Genomic DNA, 12,314 nt, shown 5'->3' with positions numbered 1-12,314 from the left:
GTAGGGGCGGGGGGTGGGGGTGGGCGGGGGAGCGGTTCCCTGCCTCCGAACCAAGGAAGAGTGGAGAGCGCCCTCTTCAGGTGCTGCCGTGGTGATGCAGGAGGTCTGGATTAGGAATGGGAGAGGAGAGGTTGGGGTATTTCACTGACGATAAGACTCATTCTTCGAGAAAGTTACAGCTTAGAGTCATGTGGAAGAAGTTTTGAAGTGCTCATTGGGAGAGTGAGAGGGAAAAGAGAAGCTTGAATTGGTGTGACAGAAGAGTGACCTTCACGGGTGAATTCAGTTGTGGTCGGAAGGGACAGCACAGCAAGGCAAGTCGTCCGGAGGCAGTGGCTTCCCTCCCTTTCCATCATGGAAGGGAAAGGAATATTCTCCCCGAGATGAGAGGAGGTGTCTTATTAGAAGCAAAAGGCACGGTGGGGCCAAGAGTAACAGAGACCAGGGTTGTGTGGAGAAAGCACTTTGTGAAAATGAGGGTGGGGGAAACTGGAAACTCCTTCTGAGCTGGGGGCAGTGGGAGATGGATTCCTTGACTGAGAATTATGTTAGCTTTTGTTCAGTCGCTCAGTCGTGTCCCACTCTTTGCGACCCCATGGACTGCAGCACGCCAGTCCTTTACTATCTCCCTGTCCCTCACTATCTCCCCGAGTTTGCCCAGTCTCCTGTTCATTGAGTTGGTAATGCCATCCAAACTTCTCATCCTCTGTCGTCCCCTTCTCCTCCTGCCTTCAACCTTTCCCAGCATCAGGGTCTTTTCCATTGAGTCAGTTCATCACATCAGGTGGCCAAAGTATTGGAGCTTCAGGTGTTAAAGTAGACGTCTTAGATAAGCCGGAACTCTATACTGGGAGCAATGGGAAGAGAAGCGATGCAGGTGTTCCAGGAGGAAGGGAGACGAAATTACCCCGAGACTGAAGGTGAGAAGCAGTTTGTGTTGGCATGCGTGGGTGCTCAGTCAGTAAGTCATGCCCAGCGCTTTGTGACCCTGTGGACTGTAGCCTGCCAGGTTCCCCTGTCCAGGGGATTTCCCAGGCAAGAACACTAGAGTGGGTTGCCATGCTCTCCCCCAGGGGATCTTCCTGACCCAGGGACTGAACCAGCTTCTCCCTCTGCTCCTGCATTGGATGGTGGATTCTTTACCACTGAGCCACTTGGAAAGCCCTGGGTTGTGCTGGAATGGATGACAACTATCCTATAAATTATGCACAGGTACTGGGAGTGTGTAACAGAGTGGTCTTAGCCAAATTACGCCTCTGTGTGTCCCAGCTTCCCCATCAGTAAAATTAGAGGTTTGAATTAGGTAACCTCTAAGGTCACTCCAGCTTGACAGTTCTGTTGTCTGTAAGGATACATTTCTTAGTGAATTGTTCCCTTTAAAATAGAAAAAAAAAGCCACCACACACACACAAAAAAAGCAAGGGGTCGGCAGGTCGGGGGGGCAGATTCTACTTTTCAGTGCTGAGTTGTCTTGGTCAGTGTCAAGGAGGCAGCACCCAGACACCCACATCTCAGGATGGAATCAGGGCTGGGCTCTAGGGTGGAAAAGGCTCCATCATCTGTGACCAGGGGTGTGTTACCTGAGTGGAGGCCATGGACAGCCGTTGTACGGAATGAGAGAACCTTTGATAAAAGGGGGTAGATCTTAACTGATCTCCATTAAGAGATCAGTTGTGACCGACTGGATGTCGTGAGGAAGGAAAAAGTGCCCGACGGCGAGTGAGAGACAGAACAGCTGCGCTGTGCGGTCAGCCCCTGGTCCCCTGTGCTATTTCTCCGTCAGGGTTTCTAAACGGTAACTTTTATTTGGCTATTTTTTGGCCGCACCAGGTCCTTGTTGCCGCGCCCCGGCTTTCTCTAGTTGCCGTGCACGGGCTTCTCACCGTGGTGACATCTCTCGTTGGGGAGCATGGGCTCCAGAGTGCTCGGGCTTCAGTAGTTGTGACTCTTGGGCTCTGGAGCGCAGGCTCAGTAGTTGTGGCCCACGGGCTTAGGTGCCCCGTGGCATGTGGGTTCTTAGTTCCCAGACCAGCGATCGGACCCGTGTCCCCCACACTGACAGGCAGATTCTTAACCGCTGGACCATCGGGGATGTCCCTGGTACAGGATTTATGACAGGGTGACATTGGGTTTCAGTCTCTGTCTCATTCATTGATAACAGAGAGACTGTGCTGCCTGGAGGAACAGACTCAGGTTTTGGATACCGATCTCAATTGCTTCTTGGCCTTTTGGCTGAGGTCAAGTGGATACCGATCTCAGCACCACCTCTTTTGTGACCTACGGCAGAAGACTAACCTTTGCAGTCTCTGTTGTCTCACCAGTAAAATAAACGGCAGCAATCCTTACCTCATGGATCTGAAGATTAAATGAGAAGCGGTTTGTCCAGCCTCCTAAAGTAATAGGTGGGCGAGAAATTATCAGTATTGTCCACGTGCTAGAAATGGATGGGGAGCTTTCCTGGGGATTAAGCTGGGAAAGGCATCTTTCCTAGAGGCGGTGATGGGTGACACTCTCTGAACTGGAAAGGACAGATGTTTCTGGGGGTGATGGTAACATAGCCTTGTATCCAGAGGACTTAGTCTACATGGGGCATACCTGGAGAGAACGCTGCATGTATCTAATGCAGGTAGATTCCAGGTTTTCTCTTTGGCTCTTTCTCCCTCTTTTCAGTTTTCCTGTCTTACATGTTGGTGAGAAACTCTGTGTAGACACCTTGTGGACACGGCTGCCCAAAGCATTTCTGCTGCGTCCCAGGGAGCCTGTTCTTCCTTTCTTCCCGTTAAAACAAACGTAAAACCAAAAGCAGCAAACAGATAAACAAAAAACTTTTTTCTTCATCACAATCCCTATTCCCTCATATGTCTTATCTCAGCTTAGTGTTAGGAGCACGGCTATTGGATTAAAATAATTCACGCTGGACGGATTAAGGAGGGTTTTTAAAAGTCCAAATAACTTTCAAACTTGTGAAATTTTAGGTGGCACTATTATGAGTAATTTGAGGGATGACCTAGGTATCTTTGGGGGGAAATTATTTTGGATGGGAGAGGTGTGGGAGAGAGGCAGGAGGCTTCCTTTTCCTGGAGTCATGTGATTCCTGTCACTTCTAGTTACAGCGGTGTCTGTAATCAGAACTCTTTGGGTTGCTTGGCACAACTGTTGCTCAGTTATGTCCAATTCTTTTCGACCCCACAGAGTGCAGCACGCCAGGCTTTCCTGTCCTTCACTGTCTCCCAGAGTTTGCTCAAACTCATGTCCATTGAGTCGGTGATGCCATCCAACCATCTCATCCTCTGTAGCCCCCTTCTCCTCCTCCCCTCATTCTTTCCTAGCATCAGGGTCTTTTCCAATGAGTTAGCTCTTTTCATCAGGTTGCCAAAGTATTGGAGCTTCAGCTTCAGCATCAGTCCTCCCAGTGAATATTCGGGACATTTCCCTAATTAAACTAAAATGGATATTTATTGATTCATGTGGATCCAAAAATGCAAGCCATGTTGTTGGATCTTTCTGTCTTGCTCTTGGTCTGGCTCCTCTCTCTGCCTCCACCTCCTTTTCTCCTGGTGAGTGAGAAGGGAGGGCACAAGCTTAAGCCGCCCTCAACTCTTATCATCCCAGGCCGGGACCCCAGTGGAGCACAGCACGTGTGAAGTCCTAAGAAGACCGACTCACTAGCTTGAGTCAAGGCCCCAGGAGATGGGAATGTGTGGATAGGCCAGCTCTAGGTCACTGTCCTTGTGATTGTGAAGGTGGGGAAATGTGACTGACATCCCCACTCCCCTGGGCAGTTGATGGAGAACAACGGCCAAAGAAGGAGGTGCCATGAGTGAACAGGAGGCGCAAGGGGAAAGGAAGGAAAGAATGTTCCTTGAACTCCCTTTCGGTATCAGGGAGGAAAGCCACAGTGAAAGTCCGGCGTGCCACAGCTGAGACCCAAGGCAACCAAATGAATAAATAAATATTTGGGGAGAGAAAAACTGTTTCCATCAGTGGGCAGTATTGTTCTTTAAGTGAGAAAATACACTTTTAAATAAAAGAAATAGTGACTGGTAAGGTGATCTCATACAAACCAGTAATAATGGAAAAAGCAAACAGGAGAAAGATCAGGTGGGAATTTTGTCTTGGGAATGAAGAGGAAATGGCCTGTTACAGGACAAAGGTGAGATTCGGGGATTGAGGCCTCTCCTGCAGCGATTTTAAGGATCATCTCCGAGAATGTTAAGGGAAGGTGTTGAGGATGAGGTGATAAGTGGTCCTGATAAGGACCAGGTCTAAACCTAAGCTGGCTTTGATAGGAAAGCTGTTGATCTGATGAAGCATCTGGGGAGGACTTCTCCAAGTGGAGGGAGGAAGACAGTTTACTGGGAAGAGTAGGAAGAGCTGATTGGAGACTTAGGAGAGCAGGGTTCTGGACCAACTCTGTCCCTAGTGGTGTGACTGGGAAATCATTTAATCTTTTTGAAATTCAGTTTTGTTTCTCCACCTGAGAATAAGGTGCCTAACCTCCCATTACTACCACTGCTAGGTCAGCTCTACTTCAGTGAGTTGCCTGAAGATGACAGTACTAAGTGTGAAATTGCTTGGGAAGGTTAAAGGTCATGCAAGGGTGCTCTTGGCAATGACCACATTCAGTTCAGTTCAGTTGCTCAGTCGTGTCTGAATCTTTGTGATCCCACGGAGTGCAGCACACCAGGCTTCCCTGTCCATCACCAACTCTCGGAGCTTACACATGTCCATCGTGTCAGTGATGCCATCCAACCATCTCATCCTCTGTCATCCCCTTCTCCTCTTGCCTTCAATCTTTCCCAGCATCGGGGTCTTTTCCAATGAGTGGCATTAGCATGCCCTGAAAGGAGCTCCAAGCTTGGGGTGGGCAGGTGGTGGTGGGGGAGTCTCTGTGACCTTGTCAGGAAGGTGGGAGGGGCTCTGGACCGAAGTGACACAGACGAAGTTCTCATGTGGATTTGGAGTAAAGAATGCTGAAGAGTCACGGGGAGAGTGGAGAGAGAGGAAGTGAATATTCGTTATTTTACCTAAAAGTATAGCAAGGAGTAGCAGCATAGCAGGGCATGAAATTAGTGAGGACGAATGAAAGACACACTGAAAGCAAGTCAGTTGCCATGAAGGGTGGGAGAAGGTACCGTCTCCAAAAAGAGAAATAATTACAAACTGGGTGTGATGGTAAAATGAAGGTGGCGCACACGTGCCTCTTTTTGGGGAGATGACCTGGATTTTTCCCACCTTTTGACCCCACCCTTCTGGAAGCTGGGTATAGTTGTCCAGAGAGGGGTTTGGGGCATGTGAGGGTTGTTGTTTAGTCGATAAGTCATGTCCAACTCTGTGACTCCAGTGACTGTAGCCTGCCAGGCTCTTCTGTTGATGGGATTCTCCAGGCAAGAATACTGGAGTGGATTGCCATGCCCTCCTCCAGGGGATCTTCCCGAGTCAGGGATCAAACCTGCATCTCCTGCATTAGCAGGCGGATTCTTCACCGCTGAGCTACCAGGGGAGACCTGCCTGTGAAGGTCGTTGTTCTTTAAATGGAGGGAGGAGAAGCCAGAACTGAGTGTAGTGGGGGAGAGGCTTCTCAGCAAATAATAATGACTTGGTTATATGTCAGCTGGACCAGAGCAGGCCGGGTGAGGGCTGGACGGTGCAGAAGCTCTGTGAGTTCCCATGGCTGGGGGTCTAAGGTGGTTCTGCATCCTGGGGGCTCTTCTGCCTCATGACCCAGGCCTGTCATCCTCGCTGACCTTGGCGGCCATAGACTCCTGTCTAGGTGGTATGAGCCTGGTGGTATTTGTTCTTCCTACTGGAGAACACCTACCACGGGGTCTCTGGCCCCAAGTTAGGGCTTCTTGTCCTCTCCCAAGGAAGATTCGTTGCAAGGGCGCCCCTGAAGCCTGTGTGCTGCTCTCTGCAGAGGGACAATGCCCCTGAAGTGGACCCTACAAGTAATCATGGTTCAAACCATGTGATTTCTGCTTTTCAGGACAATAGCATCTAGGAGGACTTGATGTTTCCTAATAACAAGCTGCCCCACTGCCATTTCCCCTGGATAGATAAACAAAGGCTGCCCACAGGGAACAAGCTGGAAACTGTACTCGTTTTTAAATTTTTATTTTATATTGGGTATAGTTGATTTACAATGTTGTGTTAGTTTCAGGTAAACAGCAAAGTGATTTAGTTATCCATTCAGTTCAGTCGCTCAGTCATGTCAGACTCTTTGTAACTCCATGGACTGCAGCACGCCAGGCTTCCCTGTCGTGCACTATCTCCCAGAGCTTGCTCAGACTCATATCCATTGAGTCGGTGATTTCATCCAACCATCTCATCCTCTGTCATCCCCTTCTCCTCCTGCCTTCAATCTTTCCCAGCATCAGAGTCTTTTCCAATGAGTCAACTCTTCACATCAGGTGGTCAAAGTATTGGAGCTTCAGCATCAGTCTGTCCAATGAATATTCAGGACTGATTTCCTTTAGGATTGATTGGTTTGATCTCTTTGCAGTCCAAGGGACTCTCAAGAGTCTTCTCCAACACCACAGTTTAAAAGCATCAATTCTTTGGCACTCAGCTTTCTTTATAGTCCAACTTTCACATCCATACATGACTACTGGAAAAACCACAGCTTTGACTAGGTGGACATTTGTCGGCAAAGTAATATCTCTGCTTTTTAATAAGCTACATAGGTTGGTCATAGCTTTTCTTCCAAGGAGCAAGCATCTTTTAATTTCATGGCTTAGGTCACCATCTGCAGTGATTTTGGAGCCCAAGAAAATAAAGTCTCTCACTGTTTCCATTGTTTCCCCATCTATTTGCCATGAAGTGATGGGACTAGATGCCGTGATCTTAGTTTTCTGAATGTTGAGTTTTAAGCCAACTTTTCACTCTCCTCTTTCACTTTCATCAAGAGGCTCTTTAGTTCTTTGCTTTCTGCCATAAGGGTGGTGTCATCTGCATATCTGAGTTTATTGATATTTCTCCCGGCAATCTTGATTCCAGCTTGTGCTTCATCCAGCCTGGCATTTCTCATGATGTACTCTGCATGTAAGTTAAGTAAGCAGGGTGACAGTATACAGCCTTGATGTACTCCTTTCCCGATTTGGAACCAGTCTGTTTTTCCATGTCCAGTTCCATGTCCAAGTTTAATTATACATATACATAAATTTTCTTCCCTGCTGGCTCAGCTGGTAAAGAATCTGCCTGACCTGGGTTCGATCCCTGGGTTTGGAAGATCCCCTGGAGAGGTGCTACCCACTCCCGTATTCTGGCCTAGAGAATTCCATGGACTGTACAGTCCATGGGGTCGCAAAGAGTCGGACACGACTGAGCGATTTTCACTTCAGTTCACGTACGTAAATCTATTCTTCTAAAGATTCTTTTCTCATATAGGTAATTAGAGTATTGAGTAGAGGTCCCTGTGCTATGCAGTAGGTCTTTATTGATTATCTATTTTACATATAGGTCAATGTTCTCTTATATAACCAGTAATGTCACTTTTAATCACAAAGGACAGAGCTTCTCTGTTTGGCCACCCTACCTAGCACAGCCAGATTGTTCCCAATGAAACACTTTTCCTTCTGCCCCAAATTTTCTCACCAAGATCATTATTTCCCATGGAAAATTTTTCATGATGTTTTATTGATCAAATTTTTTGGTTCACATCAGCCAGCTATACAGCATCTGCAGTTAGAAATTTACTTTCATGGACAGTTTATCCACCAGGTTCAATTATTCTCAATCAAATTTTGCAAATAGAAATTTTATCAACAAGATGTGCTTCTTTTCAGGTTTTAGTCAAAACCATTTTTCTATGTGCAATTTTTGTTTTGAGTGTGCTTGCTATTTGGTACGGAGAAGGCAATGGCACCCCACTCCAGTACTCTTGCCTGGAAAATCCCATGGACCGAGGAGCCTGGTAGGGTGTAGTCCATGGGGTCTCGAAGAGTCGGACACGACTGAGTGACTTCACTTTCACTTTTCACTTTCATGCATTGGAGAAGGAAATGGCAACCCACTCCAGTGTTCTTGCCTGGAGAATCCCAGGGACGGGGGAGCCTGGTGGGCTGCCGTCTATGGGGTCGCACAGAGTCGGACACAACTGAAGCGACTTAGCAGTAGCAGCTATTTGGTATGTATTATGAATTCAATAAAAGAGTTTGCATTAATTTTTTAGCTAACTCATGAGAAACTAGTAAGGCTGTTTCGGGATTGCTGTGTTGTAAAGGACCGGACTGCTCTGTTGCTCAGCCAGTCCTTCAGAATACGTTTCGGTCACTTTGGGTCTTGAGTTCTAAAGTGCTCCCAGCGCTGGTGGAGCAAAGAGCAAATGGCTGGGCTCCAAATCCATCAGGGTTTAGAGTGTAGCATCTGTTGGGTTTTTGTTTTTTTGGAAGGCTTTTTACTCTCTCCCCCTGCAACTCCCCGATTTTTTTTTTTTTTTTCTATTTTCTCCCTAAACTTTTCAGCCCTTTCAGTTTCTCTGACTGATCATCTGATTCTTCTGCCCCTGGTTGCCTGCCCCGCCTCCCCCAGCCTCACTCACTGTCCCTGACCCTTTCCTCTGAGAGCTAGCAGTATTTTCCCTTCTCTGTTGCTTTCTTCTATTTCCCTGCCATCTCCTTCCAAGAGTTGCTTATCAGACCCCTCAATGTCATGATTATAAAGGCTCAGAGAAAAACTCTTCCCCTCCCCCAACCCCTCACCACGCAGAATCCCGCCGGGATCAAGTAACCAAGAGAGGTTGTGAACCTGTGCTTCCTGTATGGCTTTAAAAGCAGCGCTGGGGGTGGCCTGCTCGTGTGGGCTCGACTTTCACGGAATCTGTGTGAAGACAGAGCGATGGATGATGTGATCTCAGGAGGGCCCTGCCAGATCGGGAACCTGGGAACCTCATCTCAGTCATCATCAATTTAGATTTATTGGACACCCCCTGGGTGCTTAGAGCTGTGCTAAATGATTTCATCCTTCAAGCCCTGAATCCTAGTTTCTGCCTTTTTGTAGCAGCTGGTTAAAGTAGTGTAGTACTGGGCTGGGTTTTAACAAGCTTTTTTTTTTCTGTTGTTGTTTACTGCAAGCCATGTTTTAAAAATTAGAAATTAAAAGTTAGAGGATTTAGTAATGATGTTTGGGGTTGCCCTTGATTTCCTTTAGCATAAGATCCTGTCGTTCCCACCCCACACAAATTCTCTCCAGCGACTCTCAGATCAGAGGACCTAGGGCTTCCCTTGTGGCTCAGCTGGTAAAGAATCTGCCTGCAGTGTGGGAGATGTGGGTTCGATCACTGGGTTGGAAAGATCCCCTGGAGAAGGGAAAGGCTACCCACTCCAGTATTCTGGCCTGGAGAATTCCATGGACTGTATAGTCCATGGGGTCGCAAAGAGTCAGACACAACTGAGTGACTTTCACTTTTCACTTTCACTGGAAAGTGGGGAGAATATTTATGGAGAGGATGTCTTATGTCTGGAGCTGGGCTGGAGAAACAGGGTTGTAGGGAATATTTTAGGGGAGGCTTGAGAAAGGAGGGACAGAGAGGGAGAGTCAGAAAGTGCTCCGGAGTAGTTTCTTTCTTTCAGTCAACAAATACTTATCCAGGACTTCCCTGGTGGTCCCATTGCAGAGGGCCTGGGTTTGATCCCTAGTCAGGGAACTAGATCCCTCATGTCACAACTAATTCCTGATGCAGCCAAATAAAAATACATTTAAAAAGGAGGTATTTTCTCAGTGCCTGCTCTGTGCAGGTAACTTTCTAGATGCTGAGAATATAGCAGTGAAATATATATATAATATATAAATCTCTACCTTCCTGGAAAGTGAAAGAAAGTGAAAGTCACTCAATCGTGTCCAACTCTCTGCAACCCCATGGACTATTCTCCAGGCCAGAATACTGGAGTGGGTAGCCTTTCCCTTCTCCAGGGGATCTTCCCACCACAGATCGAACCCAGGGCTCCCTCATTGCAGGCAGATTCTTTCCCAGCTGAGCCACCAGGGAAGCCCAAGAATACTGGAGTGGGTAGCCTATCCGTTCTCCAGGGGATCTTCCCGACCCAGCAATCGAACCGGGGTCTCCTGCGTTGCAGGCGGATTCTTTACCAGCTGACCTACTAGGGAAGCCCACCTTCATGGAACTTAACGTTTTAGTAGGAAGAGACAGCCAATAAAACAGAGTTCATTTTGCAGTGGCCATGGCCCCTGAGGCCCTGCGCCCAGGGAGGGCTCCCACACTCCCAGGGAACGTCAAGGCAACCTCCACATGGCTGTTCCGTCACATTTGCTCTGCAGGAGAGAGCTTGTGAGCCTAGGTCTGTCTGCACCGTGCTCGGATCCTGCGGGGAGAACACCCTGGGCACCTACCTGGATCCCAGGCCTAGGGGCCAAAATGGCATTTTTCTCCCGGGGAGCCCTAACGTGGGGCAGCCCAGCAACTGCTTGCAAAGGCATCCCGTTGCTATTTGCTTCCTTCTGCCAGGGCTAGCTTTGCTCCCCGCTTGGGCATTTGGCAAGCCAGGGGCCGGCCCGCCACTCCTCGCTGGGGGCCTACGGGAGGTGCCAGGTGCCCTCGAGCCAGGTGACCCCGGCACGGCACCCGGGCCCCATCAGACACACTCCCACAGCCTCCTTCCCCATGGGCAGGACTGCGCTGACCTAGGAATGTGTTTGCAAGGCTCGCAGAGTGCCGGCTGACACTCGGGCCTGACTTGGGAATTGAGGCCCTGGGAGCAGGCCCAGAGGTCTGGTGTCTGAGGAGCCACATACTTGCTGCGCAATAAAGGCCTGAAAACCCAATAAAAATAAATGAACAAAGTTGGTTATGTATACCATAGCAACAAGTAAAGCAGAGAAGGGAGATGGGAAGCGTAGGGAGTTTTGATTTTAAAAAGGAAGATCGGGTAAGCTCTCATTGATAAAGACCTGAAGGAGATAGGGAATGAGCCAGTGCCAGAATCTAGGTGAAGAATCTAGTATTCCAAACAGAATAACCCATGGGAAGGGCAGGGGAAGGGGTGGGAGGGGCAGGGCAGGAGAAAACATTGATGAACTAGCAAGAGAGGAGAGTGACTCGGGCTAGTTGGACCCAGAGGAGGTGATGAGAAGTCAGTTGGGCTGCGGCTCTACTGAGATTTACTGGTGGGCTGGTCACAGGTGGTGGGAGTGAAGGTCTGGTCTGAATGATGGGGGTGGGTGGGGGGAGTTAGCACTACCTGAGATGGGAAGGGAGGGAGCTCAGACTGGGAGGAGCTGACTCTGGAGAAGGTCCAGGAGTCCAGTTTGGGGTTACACTTGCGTTCTGGGGAGGTGGGGATGGCCTGGGAAAGGGCCCCTAATGACATGAAAGGGGGACACAGGGATGTGAATCTTGCAGAAATTAAACCGATTTTGGATCAGGATGAGGGCAGGGAGAAAGCCCAGGGTGCTGGGAGGTGAGCCCCGAGAGGCAGGTCACGGGGTGGGGGTGGGGGGGTCGCGGCGCAGGTGGGTGAAGTTGGGTGGGCTGGCAGAGAACCAAGCCCACCTTCGAGGGGAGCAGTAAGGCCTGGGTGAGGCTGTCACGGGGTGTACCACGTGGGCTTTGAGATGGTGGATGACGGCAGGAAGCCCTCCAGGAAGAGACAGGGCCCGGGAATGACACCACCGGAGGAGGGCTGGAAACGTGCGCGGACTGGGATGGGGTGGGTGAGCCGGAAGAGGCTGTATCGTGGCCTCTAAGGAGAATGTAAACGCGGTTCCTGAGCAAAAGGAACAGGGGCGGACAGCATCCGTTCAGGACAGCTCTGGGGTGGGGAAAGGGAGAGGAAAGTGAGCGGGCTGGTGCGGGGCCCCGCGGGGAGCGTGGAGCTGCTCCAGCCTCGCGCATGCGTGCACGCACACGGCCCGTCTAGGAAGCATTTCGCGGGGTCACCTTCTCGACCTCGGAGTGTGCGTGCGACACATGTGGTGATGTGCACACATGCGCCTCCACCTGTACATCGCGAGCTCCTCTGGCCAGGGGCTGACTGTTCACTTGACGGGTTAATCTGTTTTCTTCTCGTTCTCCTTTCTACCGGTCGGTGTTCTTTTTGATTTTTTGTAGGTTCCCCTGTTGATTGGTCCTTTGGGCAGAAAACAAGGGATTTTGTAAAACTCAAACACTAAAAAACACTTGTCATGCCTTATCTGCGGTTCCGATAAAAATGTCCCTATGATGCGACCAACAATGGAATTAAACTTTAGAATTATATATGGGTTAAAATGTTTATATGCCTGTGATTACAAATAACCAGCAGCCTACTGAGTCAGAATCTCTCTTTTCCCCCTTTTCCTCTCTGTATTCCCTCCCCAGC

This window comes from Bos taurus, chromosome 4, assembly GCF_002263795.3.
Source record: "Bos taurus isolate L1 Dominette 01449 registration number 42190680 breed Hereford chromosome 4, ARS-UCD2.0, whole genome shotgun sequence".
Classification (NCBI taxonomy): Eukaryota; Metazoa; Chordata; class Mammalia; order Artiodactyla; family Bovidae; genus Bos; species Bos taurus.
This window is presented reverse-complemented; position numbering follows the sequence as displayed.